The sequence below is a fragment of the Elephantulus edwardii genome, unplaced genomic scaffold (genome assembly GCF_000299155.1).
Source record: "Elephantulus edwardii isolate Elephantulus edwardi_28Jun2011 unplaced genomic scaffold, EleEdw1.0 scaffold00212, whole genome shotgun sequence".
NCBI lineage: Eukaryota > Metazoa > Chordata > Mammalia > Macroscelidea > Macroscelididae > Elephantulus > Elephantulus edwardii.
In genome coordinates, this window is record NW_006399962.1 from 3,406,229 (window position 1) to 3,421,298 (window position 15,070).

At 39.8% G+C, this 15,070-nt stretch overlaps 1 pseudogene; it reads right to left on the bottom strand.

The window, feature by feature from the left end:
• Positions 1–4,326: 4,326 nt before the first annotated feature.
• Positions 4,327–7,338, bottom strand: LOC102877342 (annotated as a pseudogene).
• Between the last annotated feature and the right edge of the window lie 7,732 nt (positions 7,339–15,070).

Sequence of the window (15,070 nt, forward strand, 5' to 3'; positions counted from 1 at the left end):
ATGCCTTCAAATTGTGCTACTGGAGAAGAGTATTGAACATACCACGGACTGCCAAGAAAACAAATAGGTCTGTCTCGGAGAGGGTGAAACCAGGTTTCTCCCTGGAGGATAGGATTTTGAAGCTCCATCTCACATACTTTGGACATATGACAGTAGAGACACCATGCTTGGAAGGGTGGAAAAACAGCACAGGAGAGGAAGACTGGGGTGACATGGATGGATACAGTAACTGAGGCAATGGGGGTCTGTGTGTCAGAATTAATGATACTGGCTCAGGATAGGACAGGGTTCAGAGCTGCTGTATACAGGGTTGCTATGGGTCGCAGGTGACTTGATGGCACATAATAATAACACAAAAATAATTTTTAAAAAAATTAAGTATAAGGGAGTTCTAGTGGCCTAGTAGCAAAAAATTGCGTGGCAATCCCAAAGGCACAGGGTTTGAATCCGCCAGACACTCCACAGGAGAAAACCCACTGGAAGGTCAGCTATGGGCCGGTTCCGACTTGATGGTACATAACAATTCATTTCACTTGGATCCACAATTGAAATCCATCAAGAAATCAAACAATTCATTGCATTGGTCGAATCTGCTGCCAAAAACCTCTTTCAAGTGCTGAAGAGTATTAACTTTAAAGATTAGGGTATGCCTGACCCAAATTATGATATTTTCGATTGTTTCATACGCACGTGAAAATTGGATAATGGATAAGAAAAGTCTGAAGAAGAAATGATGCTTTGTTTTTTTTATTAAATTTTATTAGTTTTAATGAACATTTACAGAGATTTTGGGTTTTCATTCATTCATTGTTGCACTGTTTTCTCCATCCTCCTCCCCAGTTCGTTCTTCTTTCACCCTCCATGTCTGTTTTAATTGTCCAATTGCCACAGTGCTTGTCAAAGCCAGTTCTGATTAATCTCCTTTGTCAGTGTGTCCTTTGCCATTCCCTATCAACCTTTCCAGGACAAATCTGTTTGTTTTCCTAGCAGTCCATGGTAGAAATGATGCTTTGAATTGTGGTGTTGGAAAAGAATATTAACATACCATGGACTGCCAAGACAGCGAACAAACCTGTCTTGGAGGAAGGGCAGCCAGAGTGTTCCTCCGAAGGCAAGGATGGTGAGATTTCATCTCACATACTTTGGGCATGTTCTCAGGAGGGGCCAGTCCTTGGAGAAGGAAATTATGACTGAGAAAAAGAGGGTCAGAGAAAGAGAAGAAGACCATAAACTAGATAGAATGACAATGTAATGCAACAATGGGCATGAGCGCAGTAGAGATTGTGAGGATGCTGCAGGATCCAACATCATTTTGCTCTGCTGTACATAATAAGTTTATTATGAGTCTGAGTCCGCATGATGGAACCTCACAACGACAATCAGGCACTGTATTAGGTGCTGGGATTCCCTACTGTGGGTAGAAAATTGCCGTAAGGTTGGTGGTATTGTTAGGAACTGTTAAGTGGAGCATGATTCAGAGCAATCCTATGTACAACAGATCTGTACCATGTCTTACCCTGTGCCATTCTCAACATTTCTCACATACGTGACCCTTTACTGCAGTGACTGTCGATCTATCTCATTAAGCGTCTTTCATCAACCCTTCACTTCTCCAAGCCTGATGTCACTATCCTAATGACACCATAGTTCAAAGGCATCAATTCTCCTGTCGTCCTTATTGTCCAGCTCTCAGATGCATAGCAAGTGACTGAAAAGACCATGCACTGAATTAGGTGCACCCTGCAAGGTCCCCAATTGCAGAGTTTCCCAACACACAATATGTCTCCTGATCTCCTAACTTCTGGTAGCAAGCATATTGATGGTGGATCCAAGTAAGATGAAGTCACTGACAGTTCACATCTTCATCTATCATGATGTTGTCTACTGGTCCAGTGGTGGGGGTTTTTAATCTTCGTGATGTTGAAATGTAATCCATATTGAAAACTGTAGTCTTTGATCTTCTGCAGCAAGCACATCACATTTTCCTCACTTGTAGCAAGTAAGGATGTGTCATCTGCATGACACAGGTTGTTGATGAGTATTCCTCTGATCCTGATGACACACTCTTCTTCATATATTCAGCTTCTCAAGAGATTAGTTCAGCATACAGATTAAATAGGTATGTAAAGAGGATACAACCCTAACTCACACCTTTCTGGATTTTAAGCCATGCAGTGTTTCTTTGTTCTGTTCAGACAACAGCTTCCTGATCTATGTATAAGTTTGACATAAGCACAATTAAGTTTTCTAGGGTTCTCATTGTTCTCTATGGTAGCAATAATTTGTTATGATTCAGAGTCAATAAACTGTGTGTAGTCTTTGCATAGTCAATAAAGCATAAATAGGCATTCTTCTGATATTCTCTGCTGTCAGCCAGGATCCATTTGACACTCTTGGTGATATTCCTGGTGCCACAACCCAGCTTGAACTCTGTCAACTACTGTTCTAGCTATTTTTTAATGATCTTCAGCAATATTTTGCTTGCCTATGATATTAATGATATTGTTTGATAATATCCACATTCTGTTGGATTACCTTTCTTGGGAATGGGAACAAATATGGACCTCTTTCAGTCAGCTGACCAGGCAGCTGTCTTCCAAATTTCCTGGCATAGACTGATGAGCACGTCCAGAGCTACATCTGTTAGCGGAAACATGCTGATTGATATCCCATTGATTCCTGAATCCTTCTTTTTTTTGCCAACACCTTCAATGCACCTTGAACTTCTTTAATCACCATCTAGTTATATGGAACTTTCTGAAACATCTCAGCATCAACCAATTCTTTTCTGTACAGTGACTATATGTATTACTTCCATCTTCTTTTTATGTTTTCTGGACCATTCAAGATTTTGCTGATGGCATCTTTCAGTATTTTTTCTCTTCCCCTCTCATTCTCCTTCATCCTTGGTAAATATCAAGGAATGCTTCTTTCTTTACATGTAAATACCTTTCCTTAATGTTTTACCTTAATTGACTCATAAAATATTTGTCTTTTTTTGAGACTGACTAACTCAAAAAAATTTTTTTATCTTTATTCATACCATGTGAAGCAAATTCTTTGTTACTCTTTCTTTTTCAGTTTCTTTTTTATTGATATTTTAATGAAAGTTTACAGAAAACTTGGTTTTCCATTCATTCATTGCTACACATTTTCCTCCCTACTCCCATCTCCAGCTCACTTTTCTCTTTAAAAAGATTCTTTCATTGTTGCATGATTTTCTCCCTTTTTTCCCCCACTACCAGTCCACTTTGCTATGCACCTCTTATTCTGGACTGTTATCATGCAATTAATAACTAATCATATATTTCTTTTAGACAGTTCTTTCTCTCATCTATTTAAATGTAGTGTTCATTATTTATCCCTCTTTTCTTAGTTTCCCCCCAACTCCCATGACAGTCAGTCCTGTTTTATAACAGTGGCATTATGCAGTATTTTTCCTTTTGTTACTGAGATCTTTCAATCCACATAATGTCCTCCAGGATCACCCAGTTTGTATAATATTTTATGAGTTCCTTGTTCTTCAGTGCTGCATAGTATTCCATTGTGTGAATGTACCACAGCTTCTCTAGCCATTCATTTGTTGATGGTCTTTGTTATTCTTTAATGTTGCACAGTGTCCCATTGTGTGTCTGTACCATGGTTTGTTTATACATTCATCTGATGATGGACATTTAGGTTGTTTCCTTATCTTAGTTGTTATAAATAATGCTTCAAAGAGCATGTTCATTTGTCTCTGTACATGTCCCAGATTTCATTCCTTTAGGGTGTACCTGGTAGTGGGTTTGCTAAGTCAAATGATATTTCTTTTTCCAACTTTTAAGGATATAGAAAACTCTTTTCCACAATGGCTGTAACATTTCACAGTCCCATTAGCACTGTAAGAAACTTTCAATCTCTTCACACCCTTGCCAGCATCTGTTTTCAGTCTCATTGTATTTTTATTTAGTTACTGTTGTGAGATGGTATATCATATTGTTTTTATTTGTATTATGCAAATAAGGCTATTCAAAGGCTTTTGACTATGTGAATAATAAGACATTATGGCTGATATTGAGAAGAACAGGAATCCCAGAATACTTCACTGTACTCATACAAAACCTAGACCAAGAAGTTATATACAAAGAGAGCAAGAGAACACTGCATGGTTAAAATCAAGGAAGGTGAGCATCAGGGCTGCATCCGTTCTCCATACTTATTCAATCTGTATGCAGAACAAAACATTCAAGAAGCTAGACTATATGAAGAAGAACGTGGCATCAGAATAGGAGGAAAACTCCTCAGCAACCTGAGCTATGCAGATGACACAACCTTATTTGCTGAAAATCAGGAGTGCTCTAAATACTTGCAGAAAATCAGATTATAACCTTCAATATGGTTTACATCACAACATCAAGAAAACAAAAATCCTCACCACAAGGCCAACAGGAAACATAATAGATGGAGGAGAGATAGAAATTATTTCATCTTGCTTGAATCCACAATGTACACTCTTGGTATTAGCGTCCAGAAAAGCAAAAGGCATATTGTACTGGGAAAGTCAGCTGTCAGAGAACTCTCCAAAGTGCTGAAAAGCAAAGATGTCAGTTTGAAGACTAAGGTGCACCTGACCCAAACCATAATCTTGTGCATTACTTTCTATGCAGCTGAAAGTTGACAATAAATTGACAGAAGAATTGATGTCTTTAAGATGTGGTGTTGGAGAAGAGTGCTATATATCCCATGAACTGTCAAAGGGACAAACACATCTTGGAAAAGATGCAGCCAAGGTTCTCCTTGGAGGCAAGGATAATGAAACGTCACCTCACATACCTTAGAAAGGCCAGCTCTTGGAAAAGGGTATCTTGCTTGGAAAGGTGGTGGATCAGCAGAGGAGAGGAAGACCTTCAACAAGATGGGCTGACTGTAATGGTAGGCTCAAATATGTCAGAGATGGTCAGGATAGCACAGAATAGAGCAAGGTTCATATGCATTTTTCAAAAGGTCTCAGTGAGTCACAGTCCACTCAAGGGCACTTAACAACAATAATAAGGCTATACGTTGCTACAGAAGCAGACTGCTTTATCTTTTATCTTGCATAGTGGCTGGTAGGTTTCCATTGCTAACCTTCAGTTAACAGTCTAACACTTAACCCACTTTGCCACCAGGCCTCTTCACTCCTTCTAACAAACTCAAAACTCAAACTCACTACCTTGTAAACTGTTTTAACCCATAGCAACCTTCCATCATGTTTCTGAGGCTGTAAATCACAATTCCCATCTTTCTCCCTCTGAGCCTCTGGTGGATTTGAATCACTGGAGCCACATTAGCTTTTGGGTTAGCAGTGCAGCTCACTACAGACTATACCACCAGAGCTCCCTAGTACTGATAAAATAAACTAATTGCTGACCCCCTAGTAGGTTTTCAGAGGATATAAATTGCATGGGAGGAGAGCAGCTGCTGGATTTGAACTTCCTGCCTTTGAGTTTTCAGCACAATTCCTTGCCCACTAGGACAACAGAGTTCCTTTTATCAAGTGCCAACCATGTGCTTGAACTGGTGAGGGTGCTCTTTAGAGCAAGAATGGTGAAACTTCCTCTCATATACTTAGCCATGTTGTTAAGAAGGGCCAGTCCTTGGGGAAAAAATGTCATGTCATGTTTGGAAAGGTAAAGTATCAGTGAAAGAGAGGAAGACCCTCAACAAGATGGATTGACACAGTGATGGTAACAATGGATTGGGGATATCAGGGATGCTGAGGATGACATAGGATAGGGCAGGGTTCAGATCTGTTGTTCATAGGGTGCCTCCAAGTCATAGATAGTCTACTCAAGGGCACTTAACAACAATGTACTTATTATTTTACATAATACCTGGTTCAATCTATGACAGGAGTTACTTCACAGTTAGGTAAACTTTCAAAGCCAATGAACAAGTAGATGGCAGAGCTGAGATTTGCAACCTGACTCACTAGTTCATTCTATCACTGCTGTGTCAGGCTGTTTCTAAGACTGGAAGCTCCAGAAGTGCAAACATTGCTGATTGTAGTGATATCCATTACCATCTAGTTGCTTTCAACTCATACAGAGACCTCTATTTCTAGAAACATTTATGGAAGAAATTGCATATCTTTCTTCCATGGATCATTTTGTAGATTTGAACCCCTAACATTCCACTTAGCAGCATAACACATAATGTATCAGGTCACTGTTTTTGTTAGGTGCTGTTGAGTCAAGTATGACTCATAGCAACCCTATGAACGACAGATTTGAACCCTATTCTATCCTGTGCCGTTTTCACACTTCCTGACACACTAGGGCCCAGTGTAACAGTCACCATGTCAATCCACCTGTTCGAGGGTCTTCCTATCCTTCGCTGACCCTCCATTATTCCCAGCATCATGTCCCTCTCCAACAAATAGCCCCTCCTAGCAACATGCCCAAAGTATGTGAGGTGAAGCCTCATCATCCTTGCGTCCAAAGAGCACTCCACCTGCATCCTCTCCAAGACATATTCAATGTCAAGGAAATAAAAATTCTTACCACTGGACCCATAGGCAACATTATGATGGATAGAAAAGAGATCAAAACTGCCAACCACTTCATCTTACTTGGATCCACAATTAACACCCTTGGTACTAGCAGTCAAAAGATGAGCATATGCATTGCTCTGGGAAAGTCTGCACTTGGGGACCTCTCCAAATTATCGAGGAGTAATGATGTCAGTTTGAGGACTAAGATGCATCTGACTCAGGTAATGGTCTTTTCAACCACTTGTTACCAGGCCACTGGAACTCTCTCCCCCCATTTTTAATTTCTCTAAAGCATTGTTTATTTCCATATGGTTACCAAGGACCTAGTATAACAGCTCTGTGAAAGTGGCATTCTGTGTTTAGGATCAAGGATACAGAATTTATCAAGTTTTCTTCTGAAAAGTTAGTAGAAATCCAAGGAACAAGGAGATTATGAATTGAAGATTATGTTTACTATCTAGCACCATAATCCAGTTTTAGGCTCTTCCAAGCAGGTGGAAGAAGGATGGGAAAGTAAGCATGTGGAGAAGCGTAAGGACCTCTTAAGCAGTGCCCCCATTTCTGCTCTAAGGTAACTCAGGATCCAGGGAAGATGAACCTCCTTGAGGCTGTGATGACAAAGAATCACTGGTTTGAGGGTGAGGAAGCTCTTGGGAAGGGCTGATCCAGGGGCAGCAGGAGCCCTCATAAGCTAGGTGGCTTCTTCTTGACATCCAAATCCTTTTAATGCTCTTAAGGTTTTTTGCCAGGTTTGGTATCTCATAGATCTGACCCAGATACATACCAACAATGTTTCCAAAAGTAAATCCAAGCAGGAACTGGAGCATTAGAGTAAGGAAGTGACAAGAACCACCAGAGCTAGCAGGCAGGTCTCAGCCTCTCTCCCCCCTCACTTGAACATCTTGACTATAGATACAGTTGTCCTTAAAAAGTGTGCTAACAATGACATTAAGCAAATACCCAAGAACAAGGGAGACCTGTTCTTTCATCCCCAGAAGCACTTCTCCTTCCCAGGCAAGTTTCCCAGAGCACCATGTAAGCTCTATCTGATGGGTAAGAGGGCTCTGCTCACCTTCTATTTGTTCCAAATGTCCACACTGATAGAACAATCACCACAAACCATGCTGACACTCCCACCAGCCTCACTCTTCCCCAACATGGGAAGAATTGGGATTTACAATTCTGTCCTAAGTTCTTAAGAAAAATTGACAAAAGAAACAGGACACTTGTTTTGGCATTTACTATAAAATTCTTACTAAGAACTCTGAGCAGCTGTACAATGGCCAAGATCTTAACCAGTAAATTTTATCTATCATGCATTCAGTGCCAGGAAAGATTTTTTGTCTTTTCTAATAGTATTTATTGTCATTAATCACTGTGGAGCCAATTCTGACTCTGACTTCATGCATTCAAAGCGCAACTGCTCCACAGAGTTGAAAGCCTATTCCTGTATCTTCCTCCCAGAGCACCTCGGGGTGAGTTCAAACCACCAACATTATGGATAGTTACTGAGCACTTAACTATTTCTGCTACCCAGAAAGGAACTCATGATTATTTTTAAATTATTTACCTTTTTTCCCTCTTCCTTTACTTTTAATTTCCTATTTTATTTGCATTTAAATAACCTCCTTGGAATGTGTCATTTACTTTTACTCACCTCACACTTTTTTCAAAAAGTCACATATGTCCAAGAACAAAACTCAATTGACAGCTTCTCCAATCTCAACTACATTCCCAAAGCTGCCTCATGTCTCTGTTGACTGGGAAAAAGTTAGCGAATACTCAGAGAGGTGATCATTATACCTGCATTTATTTTCAACCACTCTGTTCAGGTTAATAGGAGGAGATTCCACAAAGATAAAAGAAAAATATTACCTGGTAAAATCTTGTTTTGGAGAGTGGTTTAAATATGTAAGATTTCAGATTCTTCTGAAATTTGCTTCTGTCTTCCACAGATCAGAAATATAACAAGTGGGAAGAAATCAACACTACTAAAATTCTTCTTTCTTGGACACGAATTTTAAAAAAGAAAAATTAACCACTCCCACTGCAAAGAGCTGGCTCACACAAGAGCTGGGGGTAGGGTTAAGGCAGTGGACCAAGCTAGACTACAGGGCTTCAGCAGTACAACTCTCCTGGCCTAATTAAAGAGGCCACTTTTACTTACCCAACATTTTACAAATTCATCTTATAGCTATCATCGTTAACCACAGAAGACCTGATTATCCTCACATAAATTCACAATGTGGAGAGCATACACAGAAAGTCTTATTTTTTTAGTGTAAAATCACCCTTAATTACTTTTTTAATTTAAATGTATTCTTAATTTCAGTAAAAATTTACAAAGATTTTGGATTTCCATTCATTCATTGTTGCACTTTTTTCCCCTCCTAACCCTCCCCCCTAGTATACTACCCTCTTGGAAAAGTAAAAGAAAAATTCTTCCATTGTTTTACAAACCCTCCCCCAGATCCACTCCACTATGCAGCCTTTGCCCTGGACTCCTGTTATGACAAAAATACCTAATAATATATTCCTTTTAAACAGTTTTCTCCCTCATCTGTTTCAATGCAGTATACATTATCGAACCCATCTTTCTCAGTCTCTCCACAACCCCAAGGTCAGTCCTGTTTTACAACAGTGGCACCATGCAGTATTTGTCCTTTTGTGACTGAGATACTTCTCTCAGCATAATGTCCTCCAGAGTCACCCATTTTGAATAATATTGCATGTGTTCCTTGTTTTTCAATGCAGCATAGTATTCCATTGTGTGAATATACCACAGCTTCTCTATCCATTAGTTTGTTGATGGGCACTTAGGCTGTTTCCAACTCCTTGCTATTGTGAACAAAGCCGCAATAAACATGGATGTGCGTATATCTGTTTGTATGTCAGTTATGCTCTCTTTGGGGTATATTCCCAGTGGTGGAATTGCTGAGTCAAATGGTATCTCTATTTGCAACTTTTTGAGAAAGCGTCACACCGCCTTCCACAGTGGTTGCACCATTTTACACTCCCACCAACAGTGAGTAAGGTTCCAGTTTCTCCACAACCTCACCAGCATTTGTTGTTTGCTGCCCTGTTAAATGTTGCTATTCTATCTGGGGTGAAATGTTATCTCATAGTTGTTTTAATTTGCATCTCTCTTAGAGCTAGGGATTTTGAACATTTCTTCATGTGCTTGTTAGCCATCTGAATGTCTTCTTCGGTGAAGTGTCTGTTCATATCCTGTGCCCATTTTTCTATAGGATTGTCTACCTTTATCTTGTTGTGGTGCTCAAGTATTTTATAAATTCTGGATATAAGTCCCTTATCTGATATGTCATTACCAAACACTTTTTCCCAGTCTGTGGCTTCCCTTTTTACCCTGTTGGAGAAGTTTTTGGATGTGCATAGGGATTTGATTCTTAGAAGATCCCATTCATCTATTTTATCTTCTCCTGGTTGTAGGTCACCCTTAATTTCTAATTTAACAAACAAAAAGGAATATACTACTATCACGTCAATTACAACATAACTAACCATGTAACACAGAGTAGAATTATCCCAGAGGGTTTCTAAGGCTACAATCTATGGAAGCAGCTGTCATAGCTTTGTCGCATGAAGCAGCTGGTGAGTTTGAACCACCAGCTTTTCATTGGGTTAACAGCCAAGCACTTAACCATTGCACCACCAGGACTCTTTTTTTTTTCTGGTTGTGTACAGTTCAGTTGGATCCAACTGGCACAGGAGATTACCCCTTCTTCTCCAGCACAGCATCTGGTGGATTTGAATCATGCACCTTTGGGATTGCAGCACAGCTTCTTGCTGCAAGGCCACCAGAGCCCCCTTAAAGCTCCTTTTCTAACCAGCATCTTTCCTAAACTCTAAAATGGAGTGAAGATCAACAGATGTGAGAAAACAGAGTGATACAAGAAGGGTAAGAAAATGTCTTTCAGAAATACACATTGTAAACCAGGATTACCCGACAAAGTTGAGAGATCTTCTAAGAAAGTATAAAATTATACACTCATGTTTACTGCAGTGCTCTTCACAACAGCAAAAAGACGGACGCAGCCTAAATACCCATCAACATATAAATGGATAGAGAAACTGTGATACATCCACACAATGAAATATTACACAGCACTGAAAAGCAATGAGCTCATAAAATACTACACAATATGGATGAGTCTGGAAAACATGCTGAGTGAAATATCTCAGTCATAAAAGGACAAATATTACATAATACTACTGTTGTACGAATAGGATGGATATGAGGTGGGTGGGAGAGCATGAAATGAATGGATAGATAATGAATACTGCACTGGAATAGGGGAAGGGAAGAACAATCTGCAAAGAATTTGTGATGAGGCATTTTCTGTATGACAACCATCTAGAACAGGATCAGAATTACAAAGTGAATTGGGGAGGGGAACGAGGAAAATATACATGAAGGAATGAATAAAAACTAATCTTTTGTAAATGTTCAGTAAAATCACAATTCAAAAGATAAAAACATGCTCAAGACCTCTCTCCAAACACATCTCACCCCATCTTCACACATGGCTTCCTCAGGCGCATACACATACACCTCATTTATTCTGGAAGGGGTATAATCCTAGAGATTTAAGAGAACTGAAGGCTTCCCTCCTGAGCAGCGCCATCTTCTGCACAGCTTTGACAATACTCCCCTCTCGTGGCAAGAGTCTGAGCTGCTCTATTCCCCAGTGCCAACTTGGCAGTTCCCATCAGTGTCCTTGCTTAGCTTAAGAAACAGATCTATTCCTGCCAACGTGAAAAGCAGAAAGGAAAAAGCCATCTGATCAGCGAGAAGAAGTTTCCTATGACCTTCAGCCCTCATATTCTGATTGATGTTGGAAAATTAAAACGCAAAAGCTTTTGGGGAAAGGGCAGCACATTTCAGCAGAGTCTGCTTCTAAGAATGCTAAGACGAAATGCTGTTGTTGCTGTTGTTGTATGTTGTCTAATTATGCAGTAGATCATTAATTCTTTCTCCATTTGAGACTCCTAAAGAGCAGCTAGTGAATAAAAATGCCTTGGTCTCGGCCAGCAGCTGACTATTTTGGGCGCTGCACTACCAGGACCCCCTTAAGGTGATATAAGTATGCAAAAAAGGGTCTCAGATATGATGTTGTGGGCCCTCCTTCCAAAAGCACTACAGTGGCTTCATATCTTAGGACTTTTGCTGTTGTTATTTATTGTCAAGTCAGAACAGGCTCATAGCTGCCTCCGCAGCAGGTTTTCAGAGACATCAAATCATATAGCAGATTGTTTATCTTTCTCCTACAGAGTAACTGGTGGATTCAAACTTCCTGCCTTGAGTTGACAGCCAACTCCTTATCACTAACGCACCAGAGCTCCCTAGTCAGGGTGATTTTATATATAAATATGTTCTTGTAATTGTTACGTGCTGCCTACTCACCTGCGACTCACAGCAACCCTATGTACAGCAGCTCTGAAGCCTGCCCTGTCCTGAGACAGTCTCACTGACTCTGACACACCTATCACCATTGCCCTAGTTATTGTTTAGTCCATCTCATCCAGGGTGTTCCTCTCCTGAGCTGTCCCTCCACCCTTTCAAGGATGATGTCCTTCTCCAAAGATTCATCCCTCCTGGCACATGCTCAAAGTATGTGAGTTTCAAAATCCTAGCCTCCAAAGAGAAACTTGGTTTCACCCTCTCCAAGACAGACCTATTTGTTTTTTTGGCAGTCCTTGGTATGTTCAAGACTCTTCTCCAGCACCACAACTTAAAGGCATCAATTCTTCTGTCATCCTTAGTCATTGTCAAGATCTCTGATGGATAGTAAGTAATTGCAAAGACCATGGACTAGATCAGGTGCATCTTAAGCTGTAGACTGACATAGTTGCTTCTCACTACTCTGGAAAGGTCCCTGATGGTGGATTTACCTAATATAATTTTGATTTTGATTTTTCTGAAAGCTGGTGCCAAGAATGTTGATTGTGGAGCCGATGAAGCTATAACTGTTAACAACCACAGTCTCTTCTCCATCTATCCATCACACTGCTGCCAATTGGCCCAGTGGTTAGAATCTTGGTTTTCTTGATATTGAGCTTAATCCAGTTTGAAGACTACAGTCCTTGACCTTCTGCAGTAAGCACTTCAAGTCTGTCTCAGTTTCAGCAAGCAAGATTGTGTCATCTACATAATGTAGTTCGTTGATTACTCTTCCTCCAATCCTGATGCCATAGTCCTCCATTAAATTACTTTTGACTCTTGATGATCTCATGTATATCTCAGAGTAGAACTATGCTCAAAGGGTTTTCAATGGCTGATTTCTTGGACTTAAATTACCAGACCCTTCTTGGGTACTTTAGGTAGACTAGAATGGAAATCTTCTGGGTATAACTGGTTGTTGCTGTTGTTGTTATTGTTTCAGGTGCCATCAAGTTGAGTACAATTCAAAGCAATGCTATGAACAGCAGACCTGAACCTTATCCTACCCTGTGCCTTCCACATCATCTCTGACACACTCGAGCCCATTGTTGCAGTCACCATGTGATTCCATCTTGTTAGGGGTCTTCCTCTCTCTCACTGACCCTCCACCTTTACAAGTATGATATCCCTTTCCAAGGAGTAGCCTCTTCTAACAACATGCTCAAAGTATGTGAGATGAATCCACCATCTTTTCCTCCAAGGAGCATTCTGGCTACACTTTTTCCAAGGAGTATTGGTTCATTCTATTGGCAATCCATTAGACATTCAGTACTCTTCTCCAACACCACAACTCAAAGTCATCAATTCTTCTTCTGTCATCCTTATTCCTTCTTCAGCTCTCAGACGCACAGCAAGTGATTGAAAATATCACAGCCTGAGTCAGGTGCACCACAACTGTTTGCATCTTACTTAATTTATATAACATCCAACTCTTTACAGCACATAATTAGCAAGTTTTAGTTACTCTCAGCTGTGCAATGATCATGATGATCTAGAGTTAGAACACTTTTGTCAATCTCTTCCAAAAGAAATCCATATCTACTAATAATTACTTCCCATTCTCCCTATTCAATAAGCATACACATCAAAAAAGAAGACCAGGAGTTCACTGACCAGAACCTGGGGAAACTCTTCATGGCCCAGGCGCTCCAGGAGTATAACAACTGAGGGGCAGTTCCCGGGTCAGGGTCACCACGGACTCCGAGACCACCGTGGGAGGAACTCTCTCTGCATAGGGAAAAGCACAATGGATTCCTTTGATATTATTGACTTTTCGGCTGTAATACTGTCTGTGAAGCCAAAAATAAAATAAAACCAATTCTTGTTCATTGGTAAAAAAAAAAAAAAAAAGAAGAAGAAGACCAAATACTATCATTATTTGTGGGAGGAAATCAGTTGTCAAGTACCTCTCCAAGGTACTGAGGAGAAGCAATCTCAGTTTAAAAATTAAGATGCCCCTGATTCAAGCCCTGGTCTTTTTAATTGCTTCCTATGCATCTGAAAGCCAGACAATGACTAAAGATGACAGAGGAGGAATCTATTCCTTTGACTTGTGGTGTTGGAGAAGTGTACTGAATATCCCATGGCCTACCAAAAGAATAAACAAGTGTGTTTTGGAGAAGGTGCTACCAGAGTGCTCTTTAGAGGCAAGGAAAATGAAACTTCATCACCCATACTTTGGGAATGTTGTTAGGAAGGGATGGTCCTTGGAAAAGGATCTCATATTTGGAAAGGTGGAAGGTCAGTGGAAGAGATGGATTGACACAGTGGCTGCCGCAATGAGTTTGAGTTCATTAGATGGTGAGGAATCCTGCAGGATAGGACAGGATTCAGGTCTGCTGTTCATAGGGTCGCTATGAGTTGTGGTCAACTGTACAGCACTTAAAACAGACAACAGCAATCCAACATCTTTGGCAATTAGGAAAAGGACAGCATACAAAGCCTATAGTCTCTAGGAGAAAGTAAATAATAAAAGTAAGAGCAGAAACAAATTAATAGAAAACAGAAAAACCATAGAAAGAATTAAAAATAAAACTAAAAGTTGGTCCTTTGAAAAAAATTCTTAAAATCAACAATGCTCTGCAAAACAAAAAGAAAGAAGTAGAAAGAGCAAATAACACAATTAAAGAATTAAATGTCACAATAGGACCAACTTAAATAAAAAGTTTAAAAATGGAATATATTAAAGACTATTCTCTAAAAAAATTTTTAAAACTTAGAGGAAACAGAAAAAATTTTAGAAACACATCACCTACTCAAATTAACTCAGGCAGGGATAGAAAATTTGAACAGATCTAGTACAAAAGAAGTAATTGAACAGGCCATAACAATACGCCAAACAAAAATAAGCTAATTCAGACAGCTTCTCCAGTGAATTCTACCAAGCATTCAGAGAAGAGAGGGCACCAATTGTACTCTTGAAATTTAAAACACTATTTCAGAAGATAGAAAAAGATGGAATGCTTCCAAACTCATTCTATGAAACAAGCAAAACCTTGATACCAAAGCCCATAATAAAGAAATTTTCTTTATTGATACAGCACTAAAAAAGGAAATTATTGCTCAATCTCCCTCATGAACAGAGGATAACCTACATG